General features: G+C 42.6%; 1 protein-coding gene across 5 annotated transcripts in view; it reads left to right on the forward strand.

The window, feature by feature from the left end:
* The window catches only part of PRLR (prolactin receptor), a 166,101-nt gene that overhangs the window by 111,144 nt on the left and 30,782 nt on the right, over positions 1-24,175 (forward strand). For 4 of the 5 annotated variants that reach the window (XM_053592249.1, XM_053592257.1, XM_053592272.1 and 1 more), the window contains one exon: positions 7,209-7,273. The gene's annotated coding sequence lies outside the window, so the exon portion shown is untranslated. Of the gene's footprint in view, positions 1-7,208; positions 7,274-16,856; positions 16,980-24,175 lie in introns of all 5 variants that reach the window. The other variant, XM_053592276.1, reaches the window with a different exon arrangement.

Here is a 24,175-nt window from a genome sequence, read left to right on the forward strand (position 1 = left end):
AGGTGGAAAACGGTTCGGAAAATAAGAGCACTGCACAAATGCAAAGGTTCCTGTTTATCTACTGACCAGTAGGACTAGTTTCAATGTGTTGGCCCAACTTTGGTAGCAATCCTGGCCCCCCTAGAAGTTTCCATCCTGATATCTGTCAACAATATGAGGTCAGAAAAGCCACAACAAGGTCAGGGTGAGTATTCTGTCAAGGACCCATACCTGGCACTTCTTGGAAAAAATAAATTGAGAAATTTAACCTGCATATCATAGCTAGAAGAGGGCTTTGAATTTTACCAACATATTATTCCAGAAATATCTAAACTCTGGACTAGCGGGTTACAGAATAAAGATTAGATTATAAACCTTCAGCCTCCTAGAATCACGGCTTTTCAGAGTTGAAAGTCCCCACACTGGTCTTGTAGCCCCTATCCAGGCTGCTAACCCCTCTAGGATGTCATCCGGCCTGTGCACAGGCACCCACAGTGACAAGGCGCTCACCTTCTACTAGAGCGGCCCCTTTCATCCTTGGCCATAACAATCATTGAAAAGTTCTACCCAGTAGTAGGCAATTGGAATGTCCAGTGAGGGACCCCTCACCCCTTTTATTGAAGCCAAATCTACCCTGTGTAATTTCCACCAGTTAGAGCAGTGATTTTCACACACCAGTATGCTGTGAGAGGATCTTAGGTGTGCCACAAAAATTTTTAAAGATCATTAATCAAATTAGTTTTTAAAGAAGTTGAAAGCACAGGAAGTATATCCTTTTTTCACTTTTTTTTGATCACCAAAATATAAGTGTGCCACAGAAGTTTAACTGTAAATTCAAGTGTGCTGTGAGATAAGAAAGATTGAAAAACCCTGAGTTAGAGGATCTCTCTTCCTGCGCCTTTGGATACATTTTCTCAGTGATGACAGCAGCCCTGAATGGTTTCAAGAAGAGCACACAAGGCCCCCGAGAACCCGCGCGTTGCCGGGGGCAGTCTGAAGCTCTCCCGACTTCTCTGTCTCGCCCTTTTGTCCTCATACCTGCCCCAAGCTCTCTTATAATTATTCTAGAAATTAAGCATGAACTCATACATGGAAGGCAAAGGAACTCACTGGAAAGAGCAGAGGAACTTAATTCAAGCCCTGATAAATTTTCACCTCTAAAGCCTCATAAATACTCTGATTTACCTGATGGAGGTAAGGAGGATGGAAGTGGGAGGATGTCATGAAAGACTGTGCATGTGTCTTCATTGTGAGCTGCAATATACTGTAAAGCTCCTGAATACTTCAAATTCTAAAAGACTTAAAGCATCCTAGCCCTTTGTTTTACATTAGAAGGTATTAAATAGAGAAGGAAAGTGACTTTCCTAAGGGCCAAAAGACCACAGAGCCGCAAACAGAACCCAGATTTTCCAACTCACAGTCCTTTGCTCCCTCCACTGCCTTTTATTGAGCAGTAAAATCACCCTTGCAAAGACCCAAGAATAGTTCCCAATGTATTAAGTGCTCAACTACTATGGGCCAAATAAATATATGAGTAAACAATGAATAACTAAGACTTATTTTCTATGATGATATTTTACAGATTCCTCCCAAATATCACTTACATTTTAATCATTTTTTAATCAGCTCTCTATTAAGAAGCTTGGTTCTCAAAATGTACTTATGGAGATTAGATGAAATAATGCATTAAAGCACTTAGAAATAGTGTTAGCCATCAATAAATATCAATAAACTATCATCTTCTATTGTCTAACCATTTTTTAAAGTAAGATTATGCTGATGCCTTCAGGAGTCACTAATCTGAAAATCACTTTGCAATCTGCCAATAAAAGGAATTCTGGAATTGAAAAGTATTGCTAGTATTTGTCAATTCTTACCGTGCATCTTAAGGAGGCCACCCATACCCATTCCTTGTAGTTGGCACCAAGGAGGTATAAACAGAATCCTGGACTCCTTCATTTCCTCATCTGGGTTTGTGTTTACTCAGCCCCTGACCTTTGGGCTCCATCCCCCACTTTCTGCCAACACTTGCCTGTTGGACTTGACAGTTTGACTTTACCCTATTTGACCCTAAGTGTTCATGATCCCTCTCTCTTAATCTCAGTTTCAATCAAGATTTTGCAATTTCCCTTTGGTTCCCTTTCCTCCCAGCCATCCTGGTATTTCTGCTCCTAAACAAAGCCCATGACTCAAGTTGATGTGTTTGCCTCTGCCATGCAGGAATCAGACACATCTGATCACAGCAGTTGTTATAAATACTGACTTTTGGAGGTTCTCAATAAATGCCATGTAATAGTGGTACAACTATTACTATTATAATTACAATATTAGTATCTATTAACTCAATTTTTATAGAGACATATTTGTACATATTTATGGAACGCAGGCGATATTTTGTTACATCTACATTTTGTTAGACTGTTTAATGATCAAATCAGGCTTTTTGGGGTATCCGTCACCTTGAGTGTTTATCTTTCTATGTGTTAGAAACATTTCAAATCCTATTTGTTAGCTATTTCACAATATACAATACTTGGTTATTGTCTCTAGTTACCCTGCTCTCTTATCAAACCCTTTTTGTGTTCACTGGACTGGCTTCCCAGCCTCCCTCTTTTTCATCTTTTGCCTCTGGTCTCCCGATCTGATTAAAATCAACCTGCCCAGTCAGAGTGGGTCCCAAGGGCTTATGGAGGCGCTGCTTTTTTCTTCATGGGTTTCACATGCAAGTTTACTAATTGCTTTATGCAATCTCTATCAGTTGCCAGAATGTTTGGTTTCTTTCTGACTCTCTGAGTGTATCCAACAATTTGTCTGTCAAGATTAAAGTCCAAACTTGGGCTAATGTCAGTAAGTAGAAAAAAGCTTTGGTAAATTCATCAGTTAGGATCATACTTTAGTTCTGGTGGTGACAATAAATATTTATTATCTTCTTAATCTCTACGTCTTGTGATGAATTACCATTTATTATCTGCTCATGGTCTAATTATTTATCAGCTCCTACCTGTCCCACCCATGATGTGAGTTTCTGCAGAGCATAGACTGACCTGTTTATACTCACAGCTCCATCCTCTACCTCAAATTGTACTTGACAAATAGCAGGCAACCAATTAGTGTTTGCTGAATACTCAATGAATGAATGAATAAAGTATTGACTGAGAAGTGGGCTGGAATTAAGAGATCTCAGTTCTAGTTTGGCTTATGCCACTGTCCAGCTATGGATATTCTCTGAATCTTAGTTTCTTCCTCAGTAAAATGAAGATAATCATAGTAACTACCTCATATGTTTTGGGGGAGAAATAAGGTAATGCATGTAAAGTTCTTAGCATAGTAGCTGACAAATTTTCAGAACTTAGTAAATGTTGATTATCATGTCTATAATTTTCAGAGAAAATCTTCAAATGTTGAAGCTTATTAGAGGTAATTGAACTAATTTAATATGACTAGTGGTGATGACTGTAAAAAGATAAATTAGTTTAATTAATCTGTCCCCAAGATTTTACTTTCAGAGTCGAGTTGACAAAAAAATCCATTTAAAGGACTATATTAGACTTTCAGGAGTGGGTGGGAGGCAAGGATGTGTAGGAACCGTCCCTTTCCTTTAGAAACATAAAAAATAGAAGAGTTACACTATTGGTGCACTGTACCCTGCTGAGGATACAAAAATATGAGACATTGTTACTTCCCACATCATCTGATTTACTCTCCATACCCTGCAGAAAATTATTCAACTTCTGCTTTGAACTCCTACAATGACAAGAAACCTACTGCCTCATGAAATTGCTCATTCTAATTGGGAACAGTGATCACAATTAGAACAATCTTCAATCTTCCTTGAACTTAGCACACATCTCCCTCTCCATGATTTGTACACATTGTTCCAATTTCTGCCTTCTGAACATCCACAGAATAAATTTATATTTTCCTTCTATATCAGAGGTCATCAAAGTAGGACCTGCAATAGGGCAGGCCAAATCCAGCCTACCATTTATGTTTATAAATAAAGTTTTATTGGAACACAGTGAAGCTTTTTTTAATGACCTGCTGTCTATGGCTGCTTTTGTACTATAATAACAGAATAATTGCAACAGAGAACCAATGGCCGATGAAGCAAATAATAGTTACTATTCAGATCTTGAAGGAAAACTCTTTCAAATCCTGCTATATGTGAAAGAACTTCATATGAACAAGTAATATAACTTCTCTTAAAGTGAGAAGCAAGGACTGAGCACAAAACACCAAGCTGGAGATACTGGAGGCAGAATTAAGTAGCACTAACACCTCCCTTGTTCTGAAAGCCATACTTCCAATAATGTGTCCAGAGATCAGGTTATTCTTTCACTGACACACCGTTCTAAAGTATATGAAAGATGAAATCTCTGAGAGATTTTTCCCAAGAGCTCCTGTTGTGTCGCCCCACCCTGCACCCTGATGTAGCCTAGTGTTAGAAAATAGATACAGAAATTTACACATCTCTAGCTATTCAGAGCAATCAGAAACAATTCAGCATATATTCCAGGGCTACCGCAATCAAGGTCAGACAGGAAAAAATTAGCATGCTTACCTAGGTTTTTTGCTTTTTTTTTAATGTAGTGGAGGGACTATGTATGTACCTTTGGGCAGGGTTGAGAGAACAAGAGAATTGGTCACCATCCCCTCTGTATAGAGAGGAATGGAGAAGGAAGAATTTTGCTGAGGCCCGGTGACAGCTGGGGCAGAAGAGAGGTGTGGCCCAAGTGGCACTGTGGTAAAAGATGCACAGCCACTGCCGGAATGCTGTGAGGAAGGCGGGGAGGGAGGGAGGCTTGCCTCCCATCCCCTGCCTACCGTGGGCAGAGCCCCACCCTGGGAGCTGATAGATGGATAAATGTGGTGAGCCCGGGTGCTGCAGAAACCACCATCCTCTTATGCTGTCTGCCCTGAAGCCTTTACTCCTGCCCTTTGGTGTTTCGGACTCTCCACCCCCCAAATAGCCCTCATCCTGTCCTGTGCGTCCTCTGGACCCTTCTCTAGCCTCTGGTAACCCCTGGAGGTTTCCATCAAGAGTGTAAAAAGTGTTTTATTTGGGTGGTAGCAGAATAGAGCAGGAGTTGTTCTCAACAGAGCTAAGATATTATCAGAGAGGACTTTAAGTCCTGAAATACTTCCTAGAATCTAAAATACATTCTAAAATATTGAAAGCTTTGAAGCTGAAAAATTCAGCATCACCACATTCTACAGAGAAAAGTTGGTGGCTTCTGTGAAGCCTTCCCCAGATATGTGTGTCACAGGCTCTTGATTCACCAGACTCCTCATTACCAAATGCCTCTGGGCTGGCTGTTCTGTGCTCAGACGGCCTGTGTCACAGCACAGGCTTTGATGGCAAAGACGTCTGGGCTCTCAATTCATTACGGTAATAGCAGCAGCGTTGAGAAAGTGGTGTGGGTGTGGAAAGAGAGAGACTGTGGTGGTATAAAGCTGCTGGTGGTCTCCACAGCTTCCTGCCAGCTGCTTCCTCCTCCTTCAGCTGAGTCAGCAGGAAGAATGTTCTGCACTGGCTTCCTTGAGGATTATAGATTTTGAAGACTTAGAAATGATTTGATTAGTTGTGGTCCCCTTAGATGTGAAGAAGCTTTCTAGCTTGATCAGTTCTCGTTTATTTATTTTTGGTGTTGATGAAATTGCCAAGGGTGGGGGGATCTTCTTCATCAAATCTTTTCCCAGGCCAATATTGTCAAGCATTTTCCCCACACTCTCTTCTAGAATTTTTATTGTTTCATTTCTTGAATTTAAAATCCTTTATCCAGAGAGTGTCAATTTTTGTCAATGGTGAGAGGTGCAGGTCCAATTTTAGTCTTCTAGACATAGCTGACCAGTTCTCCCAGCACCATTTATTCAATAGGGATTCTTCTCCCCAGTGCGTGGTTTTGTTTGATTTATCAAAGATCAGATAGCGATACATGTCTGGGTTCATCTCTAGGTTCTCTGTTCTATTTCATAGATCTATGTCTCTATTTTTGTGCCAGTACCATGCTGTTCTGATCACTATAGACTTGTAGTATAACCTGAAGTCTGTTAATCTGATGCTCCAGATTTATTTTTATTTCAAAAAATTGTATTGGCTATTCAGGGGTTTTTTTCTGGTATTCAGCACACCCCCAGGGTGAGGGGCTCAACTACAATTTGAAATTTATCTTATAATTGAAAACAATATAACTTAAAAATGTATACCCTCATGTTAACTTGAAATTAAAAAAAAAGAAAAAGAAAAAAATTATTTGCAAACATTATTTGGTCTTCTTCTCTGGTTAGATTATTTACTTTTCATGGAATCTGCAGGACAAAATTGGACACTAAATTAGGAATTGCTGTTTGTATATCAAAACCTGTTTGTGTAGAAGCTGCAGATGTCTCGGGACTATTTTGTATTCCAGTCCTAAAATCTTTTTCTTCTTTTTTTTTGCTAACTCAGATTCCTACTTGTAGCAATTATCCACTTATATCTCACAGACCTAGGCCCATCAGCCCCCAGAGCTTAAAAGTTATACAAAAGATAGAGCAGACAGGAACAAGGTGGGAACCATGACTGCTGGGGACACAGCCCAAATTTTGGAAACCCACACCACCCCCCCAAAAGTTACTGACACGGTACAAAGCCTATGCAGATATGATCCAATGAGATAGACTCAATTTTGAGCTTCAAGTTAGAGTGGTCAAATTCCCAATTCAGATGTGGCTATGTTAGAATTTATCAATAAATTTCATGAAGGTCTCCAACACCAAATTTCATAAACTCTAATCCCAGCCAGGATAACTTGCAAAATTGGAGTAAGATCTATAGATTCGATATAATATTGCATCAGCATTTATTTTCTGATTTTAATCATTGAATTGTGGTTATGTAAGACAGTGTCCTTATTCTTAGGGAAATATACTGAAACATTTCAGGTTACAGAGGCAACATGACTATGGTTTATTCTCAAATGATCTGGAAACAATAATAACTGTCATATACAGAGAAGAAAGGACGAGCAATTGAATGTGATAAAACACTAACAATTAGGATATCTGAGTGAAAGGCACATGAATTTTTTTAAACTATTTTCATAACTTTAAAACATTAATTCCAGAAAACTAGAGCTGTCTTATGCCAATCACTGAAGTGACAATGTTCAGCCATGCTCAGAGTGAGCCAGAGTTGCATCTCCTGGTTTTGTCATCTTTGAGTTGAAATGAGTCATTTCCTCTTTCAGCTGCAGAACACTTCTCCTCGTCATAGAGGCAAGCACTGAGGATGCTTTCCACGTGAACCCTGAAGGTAAGGGGGACTTGGTCACAGGCCCCTCGGTCACCACTCTTTGGCCCTACTGTCTTTTTCATCCAGGCACAGGTAGGGATTTGCTGTCCTGCTTCACAGAGAGTATTCTGTATTTTGCTGTGTATAATACATACCTTTTTGCCCCCAATTTTTGAGGTAAAAATAAGGATGTGCATTATACTTGGGTAGTACAGCTTGGGAGCAGGGGAGCCCAGTGGGCCACCCTTGACTGACATGCCCTCCCATCTGGGCCTGCCAGACATGTGAGGTTCTAGTTGGGGGCATGCCAGAGCAGCCTCCACTGAGCACTACCATCAGGGACAGGGGCAGTGGCAGGGCTTGCAAGGTGGGCTGCGCCCATGTGGCTTGAGAGCTGAGGCCCAAGACCAGCCATGCAGAGCAGACAGGGAGCCCCACAAAGGCCCCAGGGACCTGCTTATATCTCACAGACCTAGGCCAGACCTGTAGGCTGTGCAGCCTCCAAAGCTCCCGCATGCAGCTACGTTGGCTGCAGCTTCCTTCCCATTTAGAGGGGAGAGCAGGGCCCGCAAGAGAGAGGAACAGGGCAGCCTTTGCAGAGTGGTGGCTGCAGCAGGGCAGTACACGCTCCCCTAATGCTTACTAGGGGAGCATTAGCCCTCCAGATGTGTCTCTTCCAGCCAAGAGCCACCCACTTCCTTGAGGGGCATTTTCCTGAAAGTGTGAACCAAAAACATGAGTGCATATTACACATAGGAGCAAATTATATACAGTAATCTCAAACCAGTCAACAGCCACATTGGCAGGTGCTGCAGACCTTAGAAATTTCCCCACCCTTCCCAGCTCAGAAAACCTGATGCTCATTCCCTTCTCTGTTATTCTCAAAAAAAATACCAAATCTTTTGATAGTGGATATCTCCCAGTGCTGCAATTATGAGATTTTTATTTTCTTTTCATGATTTTTTGTAGTTGAGAGATCACGGACAAAGACTGTGTTACTTTTACAGAGAGAAAAATATTATCTTTACTTTTATTTTCCCAAGCAACTCTGCACAAATTCTTGCCAAAGTTTTAGGAGTCCCCCCCTTTAGCACCTTAATGTTGTCACTGCTGCATGTCTCCTGCCCAGCTTATGTGGCAAGATTTATGTATAACATAGTCCACGTCTTCCCCGGCTACCAGGGACAAGGGAACTCAAGGATGCCGGGACTGGCTGACAGACAGACATAAGCATTCTTACTCATGTTACAGATGGGCAAACTTGGCTTACCTCTGTCCATACTGCAGTCATATGGGATCCCAGCCCACCGAGATGACTTGGTGTGTGTAACCCTGAAGCTGAATTCTCTCTTTCAGATGAAGTTAAGAACCTGTGAAGACAGGGAACTGATTAGATTACTTGTTGAAGAAAATCCTAGGGAGAATTTCCCCGGGGTTTTCTTGGGGCCACCTCAGGGTATTTACTAGTGTTCCCACATTAAAAAAGGACATCCCTGTGACAGTCCTCTGCCCCTTCAGTGTCAAGAACTAAGCCTGAACTTGTCCTGTGGCCCAGGGTCTCTCAAGCAGCACTGTTGATGTTCTGGGCTAGATAATTCTTCGTCATGGGGCTGTTCTGTGTATCACATGATCCTTGGCGGCGCCCCTTGCCACCCACTGAACCCTAATAAGCCACCACACATCCTCAGCCATAATAGCCAACTAATGATGTCTTCACACATTGTCACTGCCTGAGATTCCAAAGAAGCCAAAACTTCCTCTCTAGAAATGGCAATAAAATAATGTTTCCCAGACATTGCCAAATCCCTGTGGTGGGGGGCAAAATTGCCCCTATCAAGAACCACTGCCGTGAGTTACCTCAGCCAAACAGGAACTTTTGTTTTTCATGTAAATGAACTGAAATTTATAGTGTTCAGAATAAACATTAGCAAATATTTGCAGAAAGGATACGTTGTCAACACCAGCATGTATCATAGCAGCCCTGTGTGAGAGTATCTGGTAATGTCGAAACTGGTCAGTCAACCGATTCAGTCTTTCTGAGTTCGTTTCTCCTGTTTGGGCTTCTGTCCTTTGAAGCCAAATGCCTCATGATATTTACTAGGAGGAAAAGCGAAAAGAACAGGGTAAAGCAGAATGTAGTGAGCAGGCCTCTCCTTCAGGAGGTGTGACTGGTCCAGAGAGCACAGTGCGGTTGGAGCCGTGGCACGGAGCTCCAGAGGGGATTTGGCTGCCATTTTGTATTTATTTACTGATCATCATCTTGTGTGAAAGATTTGAGACATAGTCTCCAATTTACTTGATAAAGTTTTGTATTTTTTCAACTAATAGGTACCCACTCCAAGTAGTTGCTTAACTAGAAACTCTTCTTTCATGCATCAAATAGCATAAGGCAAGTGATAGTGGTGATAGTAGATTTACCTGTGGAATCAGTTGGCAAACCAAGACCCCTGAGCAAATCCTAAAGCTCAAGGTTTGGTACACACTGTTTGTGCTAATCTCCAAGTGTACCCCAAGGGCCTTTTATTCCTCTTAATAATGCTCTCTTTCCCCCAGAATCCACTCCCTACTATCCTCCACCCTTTACCCAAGCTGGTGTTTGGATTGCAAAAAATGCTTCTGATGCCAGTGGAACCTGCAAAAACACAGACAAGAACTTGAAAGTTACATGGTCATCCAAAGGAAACAGAAACACTGCTCAATTTCAGGGTAAAAAAAGAACATCCGGAAAGCAACATTTGTAAAAGAATTCCAGAAAGAAATTAAAAAAAAAAAGAACTCCCTAAAAGAAGGGATTAGAATTCAGGTGAATTGCAATTCCTGTCCAAGACTTGACCAAAAGTGCCATGGTGCATTTGGAGGCCTTTAATCTGGTTTCTAGGGTCTGACTTAACTGTTAGCTTTCCAATCCCATCCCAGAGGTAATGATCACTCCCTTACGATCACTGTCTGGAGCTCCATCCCCACCCCAGGGTGGAACAAAACGTCTGTCTGCCTGCCTACAGTGCCAGATTCTTTTGCAAGAGCTCTGGCATCCTTTGGGCTCTACCCATTCCAGCCCTCCCACTTACAGCCCTTTCCCAGGCTCCCAAACATGTGCTTCTGACCTTACCTGTCCCCAGATGGCAAGAGTCTGGGAAGAGCTATGAAGCAGCCCAGGGCACTGGGGAGGATGTGCCCACAGTAGAACATGTTCTGCCATGCATCCGAAGCTCTGTGGTCCATCTTTACACCTACCACTTACCTGCCAGAGTCCCCCCAATCCCTATCACTTGAGCCTCTATTCGGAGTAAAGTATGACATTGCTCAAAACCTGTACACTTACCTAAGAGGGGTAAGACCTTAGTTTATGTTAAGCAGTTTGTTTATGAGATTGACTTGTTGGTGCTTCTCTAAGAAAAGGCTCTTGAGATTCCAACATTGGATAGGTCAGTTTTGGTTGCAATGAAGAGATTGCAATGATCAGAGTATTGAACTCTAGACTCCCACTATCTACTACCCAAGCCACTAGCTACCTGTGGCAATTCAAATAATACTAAAAGTTCAGTTCCTCAGTCACACTGGGTACATTTCGAATATTCACAAGCCTCACGTGATTTGTGGCTACCACTAGAAAGGGTAGATCTCTAACATTTCCATCATCATAGGAAGTGCCATTGGACAGTACTCATCAGGACTGAGGCTGGTACTTCCTAGGAGGCGTTTTAGAAAGGAGAGGCAGCTTAACGTCACCAGCTTTGTGGGAGGGATGGAGAAGAGTAGGAGAAGAGAAAAAATTCCAAAGAGAAAGGAGCCAAAACCAAACTTGGTTGCCAAGGGCCAGCCCTGAACATGAACACATCTGCCCTACCACAGGCTCTTTCTGTTGATACCTGGAAATGAAGGAGCCACTGGGCTTGTCTTTAGGGGCCATTTTCTTCATTGTAAGGCCTCTGAGTTCTATGGGCTGCTTGCAAAGCAGGATATTGTCCCAAATCCTAAGACAAATGGGACTCAGAGCATCACTCACATATAGGAGCCCCAGGGCACCTAGCCAAAGGTAAATCACCATTGTGATGGCAACGAGGCAGCCAGGTAGTATCCAGGAGTCCATGTAGAGCTAGGAGTTTCCAAATCAAAAGAAATGGAAGGTTCCAAGGAGCAATTGTCACCCCTCTCCCCTGATGGTGGCTCACACATAGCACTTTGCAGCCAGGTGGCACACTTCCACAGTAACTTCCTCCCTCTTTTTACCATGGAGGAAAGTCTTTCCCAGCAGATGAACTTCCACAATTCATCTCATCCTCACAATAGTTGAGTGTGGAAAGTAGGGAAGACATGAGCCTCTTGACACTTTATATTAGAAGAAAATCATACCCAGGATTTGGAGAAGGGACGCCAAAGTCAGTGTGGCTGGTAAATGGCAGAATTTGCCCTAGAAGCCACCCACGATTCTGTCCACAGCTCAAATCACCTGTGCCTGATTACATGGGAGCTACTTGGTACCTGTCCAAGTCCTTAAGTATGTCATCTCCCAAGCATGTGATCTTCCCGCGGATTATGCTACAAACTCAGTTCCCCAATAACCAAGCCCCCAACGATCTGAAGGAATCTTCCTTATACAGTAACTCATGAGAACTGCCAAGCCAGGAGGGCAAAGTGGACTCATGGCTAGAAAGCTGACATGACTTTTCCCAGCAGACCCCTCCTCAAGAAATGCTGACATCCTGATAATGGCAAAGGAGAAGTAGTGCTCATGGAGCCATAAGCACCAGATCTACTGAGTGTGTTTTCCTCTGCAAAAGGAATATGAGGAATATCTTGCCATCCTGGCTCCCAAAACTCTCAGTCTGCCATAGGAGACCCTTAAACATGCCAGTGAATTTTGCTTTCAAGAAAAGGATCCAGAAAATGGGATCATAGAAGTCCATTTATAGGACTTTCAGTAGTTTGTAGCCAGATACATATGATTTATTCTCAAATTTGAAAGAACCTCTTACAATGTATGGGAGCCATTTACATACTTGAGCACATAGCAGACCAGATTCTATTTTCCCTCAGCTTAGCGTGCACGTTAACAAACAGATATGCAGAGTAATTATTGGACTTTCCCTTCCAGTGAGCTCTAATGCTAAGTCAGCCATTGTCCAAAAAACAATAAACAAAACAAAAATCAAAAGGATAATCAACTATATAAAGCAATATTGAGAATAGTGACAAAAATGAAATGATTACTTTAAATGCACCCAATTAAGCAATACCTCTAGCCACACACATTTTCTGTCCCTTTACAGTGATACCCCAATACTTCTCACTTAGCATCCCCCTTTCTCTACCTCTAAGCCACCAGATTTGAAAACTAGACCACTGCACTGTCCATTCCAAACTTTGACCAAATTCCCCCCAAAGTCCAATGGGCTGTGCTGGGCTGCTCTACTCTGAGAGCTCTACTTTCTCCTGGGGCCTGAGGAAGCAGAGACTCCACCCTCCTACTAGGCCCAGTTAGGATGCTTTGAGCTGCAAGCAGTAGCATGCCTGGCTGAAAGTGGATTAAACAGTGGACATTTCACGCTTGCCTAAGAAGTCCTGAGGAAAAACAATTCCAGGTTTGATTTAGCAGCTCTTACTATGTCTAAGGACTTGACCTCTATCACTTGGTGGAGACCTCTCTTCCTCCCTCTTTTCACCATGGAGGAAAGTCTTTCCCAGCAGTCTCCAGAAAACTTCTGCTGGGCCTCAGTGACTAGAAATTGGTGGGGTGGTCACCCTAAACTAATTACAGGCAGCAAGAAAATGAAATTGCCGTGATTAGCTTAGACTGATACCTCCTCATCCCCTGGGGCTGGACTCCTGACACCTGACAAAACTGGATTCTGTGGACAAAACAAAGGGAGCAATGGTTGCCACAGAAGCAACCAGCAGTGTCTGCCAGGCCCAGTGACACCCAGGGCTGCAAGGCTGTGATCGAGAAGAGGAGCCTTCTACTCCTGTCCAAGGCACACTGATCCCCCCAGGGAACCACCCCAGTCCTCAGCCATTTTGACCAGGTCAAATCTGCCTGCTGTCGGCTCTCCATGGCACCTGCAGAACTGCTTCCTGACATCTGTTTCCTTTCCATTTGTTTTTTACTAACTCCCCTCCCTACCAGGACTGGAAGAGCTGGAGGGTTGTTTCAGCACAATGTAGAAGAATGAATGGAGGAATGGATGGTTGGGTGGATGGGTGGGTGGTTAAGTGGTTGGATAGACAAATGGATGAATGGACAGGTGGGTGGATGAAAGAATGGGTGGGTGGGTGAATAGATAAATAGTATATGGATGAATATATGGATGGATGAATGGATGGGTGTTCCAGCCACTAAATAGATTAACCCTACTGTTTTCGGAAAATTCATTAATAAGAGATGAATCTGGTTTACCTCTCCCTCTCCCTCTCCACTCTCACTGAAGGAGTCTGCACCAGAAGTATTTATTGCCCCACTCCCAGACTCAGCTTAACTAAGGACCAGGGCCATTACCTCTGTGACTGAATAGGTGGCTTTCCTGCTAAGAAAGGGCTTTTGAGGGAAGCTGAATAACATAGTGGGGGGTGGGGGGGGAGAGTATATAAACCAGTAAGAGACAAGCAATTATCTTGCTTGATAAGTAGCTTGGATGTTTTGAGTAAAGAAGCAAGCCTGAAAGATCACATTCTCCATGAGGGAGAAACAGTGACTAAATCAGGTCGAGATTATACCTGATGGAGCAAGGTGGGTTAGAGGAGGGCTTTGGGACTGACAGTAATGTCAGAAGTGGTAGAGATGCTTAGGCTTCTAGCAATAGGCAAGGGTGTGGACTTCCAGCCTTGAGACCACTGCTTCGCCCTCTCTCATCCCTCCTCTCTTTGAACTTCCAGATCAACCTGCTCTCTCTGCCTTTATGCTTTCCCCATCACCCTTTAAGCTTCCTCTTGCTTTACACGACTAGCACCAGCAGAAGCCGAGGGGCCAGAGAGGCAGACAGATAACCCCACTTCTTTTCAATAATATGGCTCAACTCCTCTCTCGGGCTCTGAAAAATGAGTTTTTCCATGAAATTGGCTTTCACCCACATGTCCGAAGCTTAATGGCAAATAATGGTTAGTCGTTCCTGGTATTTTAAATAACCCCAAGACAGAGAATAATGGAATTTGGAGAAGTGGGGGCACTTCTTAAAAACAAGTGAGCAGGTGTGACATGTCAAGACAGGTCAGGTCATTCATTGTAGCCAGAGAGACAGGGCACATGCAAGCCACCAGCACTGGTTAGCACAGGGAGGTTGGCTGTCAGCAAGTGCTGAAATTTTGCCACAATCATATGAATAATTTCTATATTCTACCCTAGTAGAAACCATTTCCACATATTTACAACACAAATGTCAGGTTTTCATTAGGGAGTTGTTTTGGGGGCATTAAAATTTTTACTGGGATTTTTCTCCTTAATTATAAAAGTAATGGCTTTATTTTATTTAGATATTTTAGTAATTATTTATTTTATTACAAAAGCAATTATTTTTTATTTTGGAATTATTCCATCCCAGAGATAGATAATCACAACCAATATATGTGGGGAGACTATATATGTGTGTGTGTGTACCACATACAGAGGATGCCAAAAAAACCACACATTTTAAGAAACAAAAATACCATATCAAAATTGTAATACTCTGTATGTACCGATAACAGAAGGTGAATACAAATCACTTGTGAGCAGGTCTTATAATTGCAGAAGTCAAAGTGACTTGAGCATTACAATTTTAATACAGTTTTTCCTTTCTTAAAATGTGTATTCTTTTTTTGGCACCCTCTGTGCTCCCGTCTGTGTTCTGTGCACATGTGGAAATATTTATATTAGACTTGAGATCAAACACATCTATTTTCTACATCCAGTTTTCTTTTTACTTCTCCCAGGTTTCCATATCATTAAAATATTTCTTACATCAAAGATTAAATAATATTTCAGCATGCCTGTACTATGAGCTAGCTAAATAATCTATTATGATTTGATGGATTTTCCTCCGCTATTCTGTTCTGAATAAGTGGAATAAAAACCAATTATTGATTCCCTGGGGGATTCTTCTTGTTCAAAATTGTTTTTATACACCTGTGTTCATTTGGGATACATTTCTAGAACTGTGCTTTTGCATTTAAAGTGTCAACTTTCTTAAGGCTTTTATTATATTATTGCCAAAAGGATTACACCAATTAACATTCAAAAGACAAAGTGCTTGTCCCACCTGTACTGTCTAGCTAAAAATACTTTTGTCCCAGGCATTTGATTTAGGCAAAGTCTTTGGTCTGTAGAAGCAGCTAAAGGTATCCTATACCCACCACATCACGAACTCAGCAATATCTTCCGGAAATCTCACAGAGTTGGGAAGAGAATGAAATAAAATATTTTATATGAAAATGCTTTGAAAACTAAAAACTCTATTAAAACACAGGTTGTCATGATTATTCATTTTTAAACCACTCAAGATGGCAAAGGTTTTACCTCCCTCTACTACATATTCTAATGGTTAACAGCCCTTAGAGCATACAATCCTTACCAATTTCCCTCTAAATGCAGCTGATACCTAATGCAGTTCATTGATTTAGAATCATTTATTGAGCACCTAGTATGCATGAAGCTTTGTATTAAGTATGGGACAGGCAGCAATGAGCTTCCAGCCTGGGACAGAGAAAGATAAGTCGAGATCCATTATCAGTGCTGTGACAAGGTCAGGTTCTGGGTGTCTGGTAGGCAGGGCATCCTCCAGATTTGAGAAACCCAAGGAAGCTCCTGCCTAAAGGTGGGAAAGCTGAACCTGAGGATGAGGAGCAGCTGGGCTTTCTATTGGACGGTCATGTGCCAATCCTTCTTGTTTCGGAAACAATATAGAGAAATCACATTTTCCTAGCAGCTTTATTCCTGCATAGAAAGAGAGTCATTTTTGTAGGGCAAAGATATTAACAAGCCACATAGTAGGACTACTAACACGCCGCCATCCATGGGGTATACTTTGAGGTGTGCTGGATGGTTAGCATTTCTCTAGAAATCAGTCTGACATTTTGATAAGTAAGATGTGCAAGCTGGGGCTGATTGCACAATTTCTTGGGGCTATAGAGGTGTGGGAGATGATAAACGGGCAAGATATGGCAACTGACAAGGAGGAGCTTTGGGAGGAGAGATAGTTTCCTAGTTACTCATCTTTCCTTTTGTGATTGGTGATGTGCTACCATGTGCTCAGAACACAGTGCTAAGTAGGAACACCCCCACCCCGTGAACAGCACAGGGTGTCAAAGTGAACACTTATCTGCTGCTCTTCCCATATGGACCCACTGGCACATGCACTTACAGGGCTTTAAAGACAAGGAGGGGATTATAATGAAATCTTTAAATAATCAAGGACATTCAAAAATGCATTCCAGAAATCCAGGTGTGGGGCAGCCCCTCTGCTTAGACACACCCATGAAAAGCATCCCAAGCCATTTATATTTTGAATTGCAAATAAATTGGCAACTGACAGACCTGAGAGTATCTGCAAAGCAGCAAATCTCCCTTCCAAATTATATTATTTTCCAAATTATATTATTTTTATGATGATACTAAAATTAGCTTCTTATTTCAAAGCCAATTTGAGAAGCATGGGAAATTGACAACAGGATGTCCACCAGGCCACTGATGAAAAATCGTCCTGGATAAACCACTAAGAAGAGGGTTACACAGATAAGAAGAGATCGACTAAACTTTTAAGTATTGATTCCCAATCTGTTTTTAACTTTGGTGGTTTCAGAAAGGGGTGTCTGGAAGACACACCATCAGTTATATGCTGTACAAAGAAGTGATGCTATTATTGGAAAGTAGTGAATCAATAATGCTTTTCTGGGATTTGCCAGCCAATGTCCCGGTAGCCAAATACGCAGATATTTGCATAGGTTTATGTTATTTACATTGGCCCAGGAAGCCTATCAAGGCACTGGGAATTAAGCCTGCTGTTTACTGATATGTACTGGTGACATGGTAGACTTATTCAGTGATACATGGAGACATTCTTTATAATTGACAATAGCACTTGCCTCTTCAGGTGTTAAACATACAATCATATTTTTCTAAATGCACTTGTCTTGCTTTGGGATGTAGAAATCCATCACTATTTGAAGCTCACTTATTCAGCAACTTTATCTAGAACATATATGAGATCCAAGAAGCAAGCCAATTAGTCTTTTGAGCAAAATAAATACAACAAAATTCATTTGCCTACAGAATGCGTGGGAAGTTCCTTCAGACCTCACTCAGAACCTAGTTACTCTCATTTTAAATTGCTTTAATTTTATAAAATGTAGTTATTGGGTTTCCGAATCCACATCAGATCGGATGCAACAGTAGAGTGGAAGGGGCTAGAAGACGCTGTCTTCAGTTGGTAGGAACAGGGTTAACTAACACAAGTGAGAATGATTAGCTGTCTGAAGGTACAGGAGAAGACATTAAAAGGAAAGGAGGAAGGGAAGAGGAAGAGAACGCTAGACGGAAGGATGGAGGCTGGAAGAGAGGAAGGGAGGGAAGCTATGAAAATGAGGCTCGGAAGTGAAAAATTCATCTGGGCGTCTGTAGCTCAATAGTTAGTATGCTGGCCCCACACTCACCAAGGGTGCTAGTTCAAATCTCACCTGGGTCTGACTAACAAAAAAACAAAAAGAAGTGAAAAATGCTCAAGTCCCAGGCATTTGATTTATGCAAAGCCTTTGGTCTATAAGAGCAGCTAAAGGTATCCTATATCCTATATCCACCACATCACACTATAATCCATATGTTCACAAACTCTATACCCTACTAAGGAAAGTTTCAATGAAGAACACAGGGAGGGAGCTGGGCAAGGTAGCTCAGCCTGTAATTCTAGCACTGTGTGAGGCTGAGGCTGGTGAATTGTTTGAGCTCAGGAATTCCAGACGCGCCTGAGCAAGAGCCGAGACCCTGTCTCTACTAAAAATAGAAAAACTAACCAGGCATGGTGGTGCATGTCTATAGTCCCAGCTACTTGGGCTGAGGCAAAGAGGATCCTGTGAGTCCAAGAGTTTGAGGGTTCTGTGAGCTGTGACATCACAGCACTCTACCAAGGGTGACAAAGTGAGACTCTGTCTCAAAAGAAAAAAAAATTCTCCCAGAAGCCACTGTTGTTCCTCTTCCCCTAAGCAGCCTGAAGTGATCTGTGATGCAAGTCAAGAGGTTCAAATCTTCATGTTCACTTTAAGAACACCTGTGAAACTGCCCAGGCCATCAAGGGTATGCAGATACAAAAAACCACCAACTATCTGAAGAATGTCACTTTAAAGAAACAGTGTGTACCATTCCAACGTTACAATGGTGGAGTTGGTAGGTGTGCCCAGGCCAAATAGTGGAGCTGGACACTGGGTCAGTGGCCCAAAAAGAGTGCTGAATTTTTGCTGCACATGCTTAAAAATGCAGAGTAATGCTTTTCCTCTCCAAGAACAATGTTCTAGAGAATTTCTTCTTAGCCTTGTCAGAATTCTTAGATGTAGCCCCGCTGAAGTGCCAAGGATTCTCCCATCAGGCACTTGGCCGAGATACTTCATCCTTCTAGGCCTCCGTTACCCCACATGTAAAATGAGGGGTTTAATTCGGATACTTTTCAAGTCCTGTGGTTTCTCTCATATCCAGAATTTCCTGATTCTGTAACTGCTGATGTTCTTTTCCTCCTGAGACAAATGAACAGGGAGCCAGAGAGGCAGGGTCAGTAGGCCGATGATTTATTGTTTTTATTTTAATCTTTCTTCTCATTTCCTAAGCTCAAGGTCCTAGACATTAAAATATAACAAATGACAAGGTTGTTACTAATACAATAAGGATTTTTTATGACAAAATGAAGTTATTCTGTGTGTGGATGAACAGCACATTCACACACACACACAAAACACAGAGATCACTGTGAAAAAAAAATCTTGTTTGAACAATTTGACACATATATCGTCCTCCCCTGCTCTTGCCCTGCGTTAGTCAGTTTTGCAATAGTAACAAACCAGAGTGATATGTCACTGCCTTATGACCACATTTACTCTGAGCTCACTTTACATAAGGATGGTGGGCCAGCAGCGTTTAGCTGTGACTCTGCTAGGATTGGCCGGGCTCAGCTAGATTCCACCTGTCTGTTCATTTTAAAACCCATACTGAGGATTTAGCCACTATCTACCACATCCTAAGGGCAGTAGGGAACAAAAGTAAGAAGACCTAGGCCAAACCCTGCATTTGTATTGAAGGCTTCTGGTTGGACGCAGCAAAAACAATCACAACCATTCACATTCCATTGGCCGAAACCATTCACGTGACCAAGTTCAAAGTCATCAAGGCAGTAAGTTGATTCCTCCCACAGGATGCTGAAGTATGTCCCATGACAACAGAGAGGGATCTGTAATCTTTGTACTGGGAGAAGGAAGAGCGAACAAAAGAATCCAATCAGAGGGACCCCAGTGCCTCCTCGGGAGTTCTGAATGCAGCGTCCCCCATGGAGAGGAAGCCACCCTCTTCCTCTACTGCGTCTTCCCTTCCCCCTCCTTTCAGTTCAAGCTGGGACTCTCAAACTCCAGGTGCAGTAAGAATCACCTAAGTGCTTATTAAAAATGCCCCTTCCTAGGCCCCAGCTACTTTGACACCTTGTGTCTGAGGTAGGTGGGGACCTGGAAGAATGCCCCAGGAATACCTATTGCTATTAAAGAGCCATCCCTGGGTCCCCACAGCATTAGAGCTGCCCTTGGATCAGGGGAGTGTGCTGAGTGAGCTCCTCATCAGGAGGAGGACAGCCTTAGAGGACCCAGAACCTGCAACCCCAGCTCCTCTGACCTGTCCCCACTCACCACAACCAGGCTGGATTTTATACTCCTAGAGGTCCTTGAAGGCAGGACCATTTCTCCTTTGAAAGTGTGGTGGTTAATACAAGCCCCAGAGCTCAACTGCTGAGTTTCTCTTCCTCCACATACCAGTCACCAGCTGTATGACCTTGGACAACTCACAGAGCCTCTCTGAGCCTCAGGGTCCTCATCTGTTACTTGGAAATAATAATAGTACCTACAGTTCAGGCTTATGGTGAGGGTGGAGCAAGTGAACAGGAGGTGTCTGGCATACAGCATATCACACATCAATATGTCACGTATGAATACTAGAAAAATTTTATATAATGTGCATAAGCATATAACTATGCCCAATACAAGGACTTGCTGATTTTATCTCCCTACAGTTCTGAGCACACTGGAGGCTTTGAGCCTCAGTTTCTTCATCTCTGAAATCAGAGCAGTAATGCAGTAATGATAACAGCTGCCATGTCCACGGAATGCTTTATTTTATAAGAATAAAGTGTGACAAAGATGTAAAAGCATTTTGTAAACTGTAGATTGCCATGTAAATAAAAGTCGTGTCCTTCTGTCTTTGTTGTTAAGCTGGGAGGACTCAGTGTGCAAAGACGTATGCCCTCAGGCTCAGCTGCCGCAATGTGCGATGTCAGACAGACCCAGACGCCTCTCTGAACCTCATTGCCTTTCCTGCAGAGCAGTGTTGTATGTGTTAGGTCTGCAGTAGTCCCCAACCCCAGGCTGGAGTAGGGCTACAGAGCTCCGCCTCCTCTCCTCCCCATGTCCTGGTAGGTGGAAAAATTGTTTTCTGTGAAACTTAGGAACCAGGAGCACATCGGGAGGTGAACTGGCAGATGATCAACTGAAGCAGCTTCATCTGTATTTACAGCCGCCTGCAGCTCCCATTGCTGACTGCCTGAGCTCCATCCACCCTAGCCTGCCACAGCTGTGGAAAAATCATCTTCCATAAAACCAGTGCCTGGTATCAAAAAGTTTGGGGACCACTATGTTAGGTGACATCATATATTGGGTCATTTCACTTTAGAATCAGCTAGAGAAGTCCACATGGGCCCAACCTGGAACCAATTAACCAGAATATCTAGGGACAGAGCATAGGAATGAGTAATTTTAAGAAGCTCCCTTACTGTAATGTGAATTCTGTATTGAAAACCACTTAAGTTGGAACAGTTTTGTAAACTGCAAAATATAACATATAGTTCATGAGTGTTCTTTAATTGTTCATAATTGATTGAGAATCTCATGAGGGACTAGTTCCACATGCATTTTCTACCATCTGTCCCAAGAGTGCCAGGGCCGGGGAGAATTAAAACTCACTCGGTTCCTATTCTTGGCTTTCAGCCTAAAAGACTGACCCAAAACGACGCTCCCTCAGATAAAAAAATGTTGCTGGAGGGCTGCAGTGAGCAAGCCGATGTCATTGAATCTGGGCGCCATGCCTCCAGCCACAGGGAAGTGTTCGGTGTTCTGTCAAAGTGAGTCCCATGGGAAGGCACACCCATGACATTGTGGTGACTTACCCAACTAGGTTAGAAGCCAGGAGTGAGTCTCCCTCTGCATTACCAACCCCAAGTCAGCTCCAGTTTGGACAGATTCTGCCTCTGCTAAGCATCTGCCTTTCCCAGAATGCAGCCATCACCGTGTCTAGAACTCACCATCCTCTTCAGGTTCATCACAGAGCTCAGAGTATTCAAGTTCTTCCTTCGGTGAAATTTTTGAAGGAGAGAAGGGAGAAGTATCTGGAATCAGAGGAGGACACAGGAGTGTCTGTGGCATTTCTATTTTTTTTTTGAGACAGAGTCTCACTTTATCACCCTCGGTAGAGTGCCATGACATCACAGCTCACAGAAACCTCCAACTCCTGGGCTTAGGTGATTCTCTTGCCTCAGCCTCCCGAGTAGCTGGGACTACAGGTGCCCACCACAATGCCCAGCTATTTTTTTGTTGCAGTTTGGCCGAGGCCAGGTTCAAACCCGCCACCCTCGGTATATGGGACCAGTGCTAAGCCACATGCGCCACCGCCCATCTGTAGCATTTCTAATTACTGTCACACAACCATGCTGCTCTGACTAAACTGCCAAATTCTAATGTGATAAACATTTTATATAAAACTAATTCCCTGGTGGAAAGTTCCAGATGTTCCCCCACCAAAAGGTATCTCAGAGTACATAGGATGGAAACCTGCTCAAAAAGCAACAAAATGTAAACTTGGTAATTGTGATGATAAAAAAATAGTAGTGTATGACCACATAGGCAAGGGTCCTTTTGTGAAGATTCACAGACAAGTGTATAAATACACTACCTGGCCTTCAGGCAGATTGCTGCAGGCACATGTTTATACAAAGGTAATTATTGGCAGAGCAGGAGTAGCTAGAACTTTCCTCTCCCCATCTTCGGGCCAGCGTGCTCTTGGTACTATATCCCCAATTTTCAATGTCTGAAATGAAGGAGTGGCTGCCATGTTCATCCTTAATCATCAGAGAAATGCAAATCAAAACTACTTTGAGATATCACCTAACCCCAGTAAGAGTAGCCCACATAACAAAATCCCAAAACCAGAGATGTTGGCGTGGATGTGGAGAAAAGGGCACATTTCTACACTGCTGGTGGGAATGCACACTAATACATTCCTTCTGGAAGGATGTTTGGAGAATACTTAGAGCCCTAAAAATAAACCTGCCATTTGATCCTATAATTCCTTTACTAGGTTTATACCCAGAAGACCAAAAGTCACAATATAACAAACATATTTGTACCAGAATGTTTATTCATAATTGCTAATTCATGGAAGAAGCCCAAGTGTCCATCGACCCATGAATGGACTAGCAAATTGTGGTACATGTATACCGTGGAATATTATGCAGCCTTAAAGAAAGATGGAGACTTTACCTCTTTCATGTTTACATGGATGGAACTGGAACATATTCTTCTTAGCAAATTATCTCAGGAATGGAAGAAAAAGTATCCAATGTACTCAGCTCTACTATGAAGCTAAATTGTAGCTTTCACATGAAGGCTATAACCCAACTATAGCACAAGACTATGGGGAAAGGGCCAAGGAAGGGGAAGGGAGGGGGGAGGTCTTGGTGGAGGGAGGGTAATGGGTAGGGCCTCATCTACGGTGCATCTTAGAATGGGTACAGGCAAAACTTACTAAAGGCAGAATACAAATGTCTACATACAATAACTAAGAAAATGCCATGAAGGCTACGTTGAACAGTTTGATGAGAATACTTCAGATTGTATACACACATTGTACCCTACCCCTTGATTGCACTAATGTACACAGCTATGACTTAACAATAAAAATAAATAAATTAAATAAATAAATAAAAATAAAACCCCTTCAGATTCCTCTGCCAAAGACAGAAAACCACATTGGCTCCAAGTCTCATATTTGATCATACAAGCATGGGACCCATTCTCCCATATTCAGAGTTTTATCCTGTATCTTAAGAGTTTTCTTCTATCCTCTTACCTTCAAATCTTCATTGATTCGTTTATTCATCCTAGAGTCATTGACCACTGACATTGGGCCGAGCTTGTATAACAGCCTTAATCTTCAGCCTGGTGTGTGATAGCTAATCCCTACTTTTCCTCTCCCTACCCTGAGCACATTATGCCCTTTATTTTCCAAACTCAGTGTTGGCAATCTGTATCGGAAAGAAAAATCAGACTCCTGGAAATCAAGTGGTACCTGTGGGCTCTTATGTGTTACTTTGGCCTCAGGCCATCTATTCCAGATGGAGTGGGGCAGGCAAGGAGAGGAGACCTAGACAGCAGAGGACCCCAGAAGAAGTGCCTAACACTTAAAAAAAAATGGAGGAATCTATTCAAAATTTGCTTGCGAAAAATGAGACTTTTGCATTTTTGGAAACAAAAGAGGTACTTGACATTTAATTTGGGGTTGATAGGAGACATGGCAGGCAGCACACTAAGCATTTAGAGCAGGAACCAAAGCTGGAGAGGAGCACAGAGTGGTCCCAGGGCATTCAGGGCTGCCCCACCTCAAGAGTTGCCATCAGTCTCAGCAAAACCCAAAGTTTGCAAAAACTGGAAACAACTCAATTGTCC

This window comes from Nycticebus coucang, chromosome 1, assembly GCF_027406575.1.
Source record: "Nycticebus coucang isolate mNycCou1 chromosome 1, mNycCou1.pri, whole genome shotgun sequence".
Lineage (NCBI taxonomy): Eukaryota > Metazoa > Chordata > Mammalia > Primates > Lorisidae > Nycticebus > Nycticebus coucang.